This window comes from Oncorhynchus gorbuscha, linkage group LG16 (genome assembly GCF_021184085.1).
Source record: "Oncorhynchus gorbuscha isolate QuinsamMale2020 ecotype Even-year linkage group LG16, OgorEven_v1.0, whole genome shotgun sequence".
Lineage (NCBI taxonomy): Eukaryota > Metazoa > Chordata > Actinopteri > Salmoniformes > Salmonidae > Oncorhynchus > Oncorhynchus gorbuscha.
In genome coordinates this window covers 99215838-99223287 of record NC_060188.1, presented here as the reverse complement: position 1 = coordinate 99223287, position 7450 = coordinate 99215838, and positions in this window count along the sequence as shown.

Genomic DNA, 7450 nt, shown 5'->3' with positions numbered 1-7450 from the left:
CTGATTCTTGATCTATACCAATTATCTTTCCCGTCGCCTTAATCAAAAGCTGAAGCTTGACTTGGTCTTGCATTCGCATGTTCCGAACCTGCATATCAGACCAATGGACAGCACACTCTGCAGGACAGATTTATAGAACGTTTGTAAGATATGGCGGGTGTTACGTTCCCCAGTTTATGTGTTGTAGTTTGTGTATTTGCATGTGTTTATTTCAGGAAATGGCTTCCTGAAATCCCTCAAGCAGCTGATTGGTCGACTCCATGGCTAATTGGAGTGCTGACTCCGTCCCCTCGTCAAGACGCAGCTGTCTCCAATTACCCATTCATTCTGAAGCTATATAAATGCCAGTGTTCTGTTCAGGAGGAAGGAGATTTTCTGGGAGGTCATTGCAGAGATTTTGCTAGAGAGATTTTCTGGGAGGTCATTGCAGAGATTTTGCTAGAGAGTTTTGCTGGGAGTTCATTGCGGAGAGGGTTAGGGTTAGGGTTAGGGTTGCTGAGAGGGTTAGGGTTGGTATGTTTTGTGAGTTTGTTGCTCAGATAGAGCTTATTTGATGTCCTTTGCTTCTTAGTTTGTTTGTGAAATTGTTTATTCTGTTTCATTTGTTCCCAGGGGGGAAGGGGAAGGCACCTAGGGAGTGCTTAGGCAAGAGGCCCGCGGGCATACATATACCCGTAGCATATTCACTGTCTAGGCACACTAGGTAAGACCTGGGCAGACCACCCCCTTGTATTTTGGTTATGGCACCAGGTGGTGCTAAATTAGGTAAGTAGTGGGTAGGCAGGTAAGATAGGAGAGGGGGGGGCTTTGAGATTTACTTTCTTTGCTTTGGTTCCGTCCAGCCCCTTTTCTCCATATTACCGTGTAAAGGAATAAAGTCCTTGTAAACGGTACCACATTCTGTCTGTTGTCATTCTTACTCGCACCTACAGTCCAGACCTCTTTCACTTCACGGAGTGTTTAGTTGTAGCAGGGTGTTGCGTTCCCTCTTCATAGAGGCGTGCGTAACAGTGGGCAACATTAAAATGGCTCAGTTTGCATAAAAAACCTTTTCTGTTGCAACTTCCTTATCTTTGCAACGGCACAGTCATTGGATTTCAATGTATTGTCTGTTTCGATTCCCAGGTACTTATATGTGGTCATCTTCGTAGGGGTTAGTGGAGTTTTCTTCCTTCTGAAATCGATCCACACCGACCTATGGAACAGAATAGAGAAGAAAACATAAGGATTATTTTCCCATAGAAAAACCAACCCGTTATACAGAAGAGCATAATGCTGGAAATGCTTATCTATAGATGGATAATGCTTATCTATAGAAGGAAATGCTTATCTATAGATGGAAATGCTTATCTATAGATGGATAATGCTTAACTATAGATGGATAATGCTTATCTATAGATGGATAATGCTTATCTATAGATGGATAATGCTTATCTATAGATGGATAATGCTTATCTATAGATGGATAATGCTTATCTATAGATGGAAATGCTTATCTATAGATGGATAATGCTTATCTATAGATGGATAATGCTTATCTATATATGGATAATGCTTATCTATAGATGGATAATGCTTATCTATAGATGGAAATGCTTATCTATAGATGGAAATGCTTATCTATAGATGGAAATGCTTATCTATAGATGGAAATGCTTATCTATAGATGGATAATGCTTATCTATAGATGGATAATGCTTATCTATAGATGGATAATGCTTATCTATAGATGGAAATTATATTTCATTATATCACAACGGTTTGATTTGTCTTATCTTAGCAATTTCTTCTCAGCTAGCTACATAGCCGTCTTTGTATCAAAGATAATTGCGTAATTATCGTATTTCGCCGTCCTAACGTAGTCTTCACTAGCCAGCTAGCTAACGTCCACTGATTAGCTGCACTGGAGAAACTATTACACTCAACTGAACGACTTGATTAGTTTAGTGTTAGCTAGCTACATAGCTGTCTTTGCTGTCTTCGTATCATCGTATCCAAGATAATTGTGTTGTTTAGGTTTAGAGTGTGTATTCTTAGAGTGATTATCTTAATTTACCGAGGTTAGCTAGCCAGCTATTTGTCGTCCTTAACGTAGGTGACTCTGCTAGCTAGCCAACAGCTAGCCAACGCTAGCCAACGTCTTCTGTATAGAACTCAACTACCCGGTCGCACTCACAGGTAGTATCACATTTTCACTTCATTTCATTACAGTACAACGGTTTGATTTGTTTGATCGTAGCTAGCTACTTAGCTAGCTACATAGCCGTCTTTGTATCAAAGATAATTGTGTAGTCTAGAGCGATTTTCTAGGTTCGCTAGCCATCTATTGTCGTTCTTTTAACGCAACGTAACGTAAACAACACTGCTAGCTAGCCTGCTAGCCCCCGAATAGCAACACTGCAGAAACTATTACACTCAACGGAACGACTTGATTAGTGTAGTGTCAACAACGCACCCACTGCCAGCTGGCCTACTTCAGCAGTACTGTATCATTTTAATCATTTTAGTCAATAAGATTCTTGCTACGTAGCTTAACTTTCTGAACATTCGAGACGTGTAGTCCACTTGTCATTCCGATCTCCTTTGCATTAGCGTAGCCTCTTCTGTAGCCTGTCAACTATGTGTCTGTTTATCCCTGTTCTCTCCTCTCTGCACAGACCATACAAACGCTCCTCACCGCGTGGCCGCGGCCACCCTACTCTGGTGGTCCCAGCGCGCACGACCCACGTGGAGTTCCAGGTCTCCGGTAGCCTCTGGAACTGCCAATCTGCGGTCAACAAGGCAGAGTTCATCTCAGCCTATGCCTCCCTCCAGTCCCTCGACTTCTTGGCACTGACGGAAACATGGATCACCACAGACAACACTGCTACTCCTACTGCTCTCTCTTCGTCCGCCCACGTGTTCTCGCACACCCCGAGAGCGTCTGGTCAGCGGGGTGGTGGCACCGGGATCCTCATCTCTCCCAAGTGGTCATTCTCTCTTTCTCCCCTTACCCATCTGTCTATCGCCTCCTTTGAATTCCATGCTGTCACAGTTACTAGCCCTTTCAAGCTTAACATCCTTATCATTTATCGCCCTCCAGGTTCCCTCGGAGAGTTCATCAATGAGCTTGATGCCTTGATAAGCTCCTTTCCTGAGGACGGCTCACCTCTCACAGTTCTGGGCGACTTTAACCTCCCCACGTCTACCTTTGACTCTTTCCTCTCTGCCTCCTTCTTTCCACTCCTCTCCTCTTTTGACCTCACCCTCTCACCTTCCCCCCCTACTCACAAGGCAGGCAATACGCTCGACCTCATCTTTACTAGATGCTGTTCTTCCACTAACCTCATTGCAACTCCTCCAAGTCTCCGACCACTGCCTTGTATCCTTTTCCCTCTCGCTCTCATCCAACACCTCCCACACTGCCCCTACTCGGATGGTATCGCGCCGTCCCAACCTTCGCTCTCTCTCCCCCGCTACTCTCTCCTCTTCCATCCTATCATCTCTTCCCTCCGCTCAAACCTTCTCCCACCTATCTCCTGATTCTGCCTCCTCAACCCTCCTCTCCTCCCTCTCTGCATCCCATGACTCTCTATGTCCCCTATCCTCCAGGCCGGCTCGGTCCTCCCCTCCCGCTCCGTGGCTCGATGACTCATTGCGAGCTCACAGAACAGGGCTCCGGGCAGCCGAGCGGAAATGGAGGAAAACTCGCCTCCCTGCGGACCTGGCATCCTTTCACTCCCTCCCTCTACATTTTCCTCCTCTGTCTCTGCTGCTAAAGCCACTTTCTACCACGCTAAATTCCAAGCATCTGCCTCTAACCCTAGGAAGCTCTTTGCCACCTTCTCCTCCCTCCTGAATCCTCCGCCCCCTCCCCCTCCTCCCTCTCTGCAGATGACTTCGTCAACCATTTTGAAAAGAAGGTCGACGACATCCGATCCTCGTTTGCTAAGTCAAACGACACCGCTGGTTCTGCTCACACTGCCCTACCCTGTGCTCTGACCTCTTTCTCCCTCTCTCTCCAGATGAAATCTCGCGTCTTGTGACGGCCGGCCGCCCAACAACCTGCCCGCTTGACCCTATCCCTCCTCTCTTCTCCAGACCATTTCCGGAGACCTTCTCCCTTACCTCACCTCGCTCATCAACTCATCCCTGACCGTTGGCTACGTCCCTTCCGTCTTCAAGAGAGCGAGAGTTGCACCCCTTCTGAAAAAACCTACACTCGATCCCTCCGATGTCAACAATTACAGACCAGTATCCCTTCTTTCTTTTCTCTCCAAAACTCTTGAACGTGCCGTCCTTGGCCAGCTCTCCCGCTATCTCTCTCTGAATGACCTTCTTGATCCAAATCAGTCAGGTTTCAAGACTAGTCATTCAACTGAGACTGCTCTCCTCTGTATCACGGAGGCGCTCCGCACTGCTAAAGCTAACTCTCTCTCCTCTGCTCTCATCCTTCTAGATCTATCGGCTGCCTTCGATACTGTGAACCATCAGATCCTCCTCTCCACCCTCTCCGAGTTGGGCATCTCCGGCGGCCCACGCTTGGATTGCGTCCTACCTGACAGGTCGCTCCTACCAGGTGGCGTGGCGAGAATCTGTCTCCTCACCACGCGCTCTCACCACTGGTGTCCCCCAGGGCTCTGTTCTTGGCCCTCTCCTATTCTCGCTATACACCAAGTCACTTGGCTCTGTCATAACCTCACATGGTCTCTCTTATCATTGCTATGCAGACAACACACAATTAATCTTCTCCTTTCCCCCTTCTGATGACCAGGTGGCGAATCGCATCTCTGCATGTCTGGCAGACATATCAGTGTGGATGACGGATCACCACCTCAAGCTGAACCTCGGCAAGACGGAGCTGCTCTTCCTCCCGGGGAAGGACTGCCCGTTCCATGATCTCGCCATCACGGTTGACAACTCCATTGTGTCCTCCTCCCAGAGCGCCAAGAACCTTGGCGTGATCCTGGACAACACCCTGTCGTTCTCAACTAACATCAAGGCGGTGGCCCGTTCCTGTAGGTTCATGCTCTACAACATCCGCAGAGTACGACCCTGCCTCACACAGGAAGCGGCGCAGGTCCTAATCCAGGCACTTGTCATCTCCCGTCTGGATTACTGCAACTCGCTGTTGGCTGGGCTCCCTGCCTGTGCCATTAAACCCTTCAACTCATCCAGAACGCCGCAGCCCGTCTGGTGTTCAACCTTCCCAAGTTCTCTCACGTCACCCCGCTCCTCCGTTCTCTCCACTGGCTTCCAGTTGAAGCTCGCATCCGCTACAAGACCATGGTGCTTGCCTACGGAGCTGTGAGGGGAACGGCACCTCAGTACCTCCAGGCTCTGATCAGGCCCTACACCCAAACAAGGGCACTGCGTTCATCCACCTCTGGCCTGCTCGCCTCCCTACCACTGAGGAAGTACAGCTCCCGCTCAGCCCAGTCAAAACTGTTCGCTGCCCTGGCCCCCCAATGGTGGAACAAACTCCCTCACGACGCCAGGACAGCGGAGTCAATCACCACCTTCCGGAGACACCTGAAACCCCACCTCTTTAAGGAATACCTAGGATAGGTTAAGTAATCCCTCTCACCCCACCCCCCCTAAGTTTTAGATGCACTATTGTTAAGTGACTGTCCCACTGGATGTCATAAGGTGAATGCACCAATTTGTAAGTCGCTCTGGATAAGAGCGTCTGCTAAATGACTTAAATGTAAATGTAAATGAAATGCTTATCTATAGATGGAAATGCTTATCTATAGATGGAAATGCTTATCTATAGATGGAAATGCTTATCTATAGATGGATAATGCTTATCTATAGATGGAAATGCTTATCTACAGATGGATAATGCTTATCTATAGATGGATAATGCTTATCTATAGATGGAAATGCTTATTGTGTAATAGTGACATACCTTTGTTAGGTTGTAATGCGTAACAGTGTCTGGTTTTCTCTTTATTGTGTCCCGGGTGAATGGTGCTCATGACAGAAAATGGTCTCCCTAGCCTTGCTTTAGTGTGTGTGTTGTCTTGTCATTCTTCAGCACTGTTGTGGAGTGCCACGGCAGAGCAAGGTGCCATATTTTGCAGAGGGAGGGAGCTCCCATCTCGCTTTGTTCATGGTGCCAGCCAGACTTTATTTATTTGCAATCAACTTGTTCTCCAGTGAACTGAAGAAATTGTCCATCAAATCAAATCAAGTGTATTTATATAGCCCTTCGTACATCAGCTAATATCTCAAAGTGCTGTACAGAAACCCAGCCTAAAACCCCAAACAGCAAGCAATGCAGGCGTAGAAGCACGGTGGCTAGGAAAAACTTCCTAGAAAGGCCAAAACCTAGGAAGAAACCTAGAGAGGAATCAGGCTATGTGGGGTGGCCAGTCCTCTTCTGGCTGTGCCGGGTGGAGATTATAACAGAACATGGCCAAGATGTTCAAATGTTCATAAATGACCAGCATGGTCGTATAATAAGGCAGAACAGTTGAAACTGGAGCAGCAGCATGGCCAGGTGGACTGGGGACAGCAAGGAGTCATCATGTCAGGTAGTCCTGGGGCATGGTCCTAGGGCTCAGGTCAGTTGAAACTGGAGCAGCAGCACGGCCAGGTGGACTGGGGACAGCAAGGAGTCATCATGTCAGGTAGTCCTGGGGCATGGTCCTAGGGCTCAGGTCCTCCGAGAGAGAGAAAGAAAGAGAGAAGGAGAGAATTAGAGAACGCACACTTAGATTCACACAGGACACCGAATAGGACAGGAGAAGTACTCCAGATATAACAAACTGACCCCAGCCACCCGACATATAAACTACTGCAGCATAAATACTGGAGGCTGAGACAGGAGGGGTCAGGAGACACTGTGGCCCCATCCGAGGACACCCCCGGACATGTGTCACGCCCTGGCCATAGAGAGGCTTTTATTCTCTATTTTGGTGAGGCCAGGGCGTGAATAGTGTGGGCATTCTATGTTCCTTTTTCTATGTTTTTGGTATATCTTTGTTTTTGGCCGGGTATGGTTCTCAATCAGGGACAGCTGTCTATTGTTGTCTCTGATTGAGAACCATACTTAGGTAGCTCTTGCCCACATGGGTTTTGTGGGTAGTTGCTTTCTGTTTTGTGTTTTGCACCTGACGGAGCTGTTTCGGTTGTTCTTTGTGTTACTTTGTATTTAGTGTTCAGTTCTATTTAATAAATGACGAACACGTTCCAAGATGCGCATTGGTCCTCACCTTCTACCACCAACGGCCGTTACAGAACTACCCACCACAAACGGACCAAGCAGCGTGATGAGGAGCAGCAGCGTTATCTGGAGAAATGGACATGGGAGGAGACACTGGAAGACAAAGGACCCTGGGCACAGGCTGGGGAGTATCGCCGTCCACGGGAGGAATTGGAGGCAGCAAAGGCTGAGCGGCAACACTACGAGGAGTTGGCACAGTGGCGCAGGCACGAGAGGCAGCCCCCAAATTATTTTGTGGTG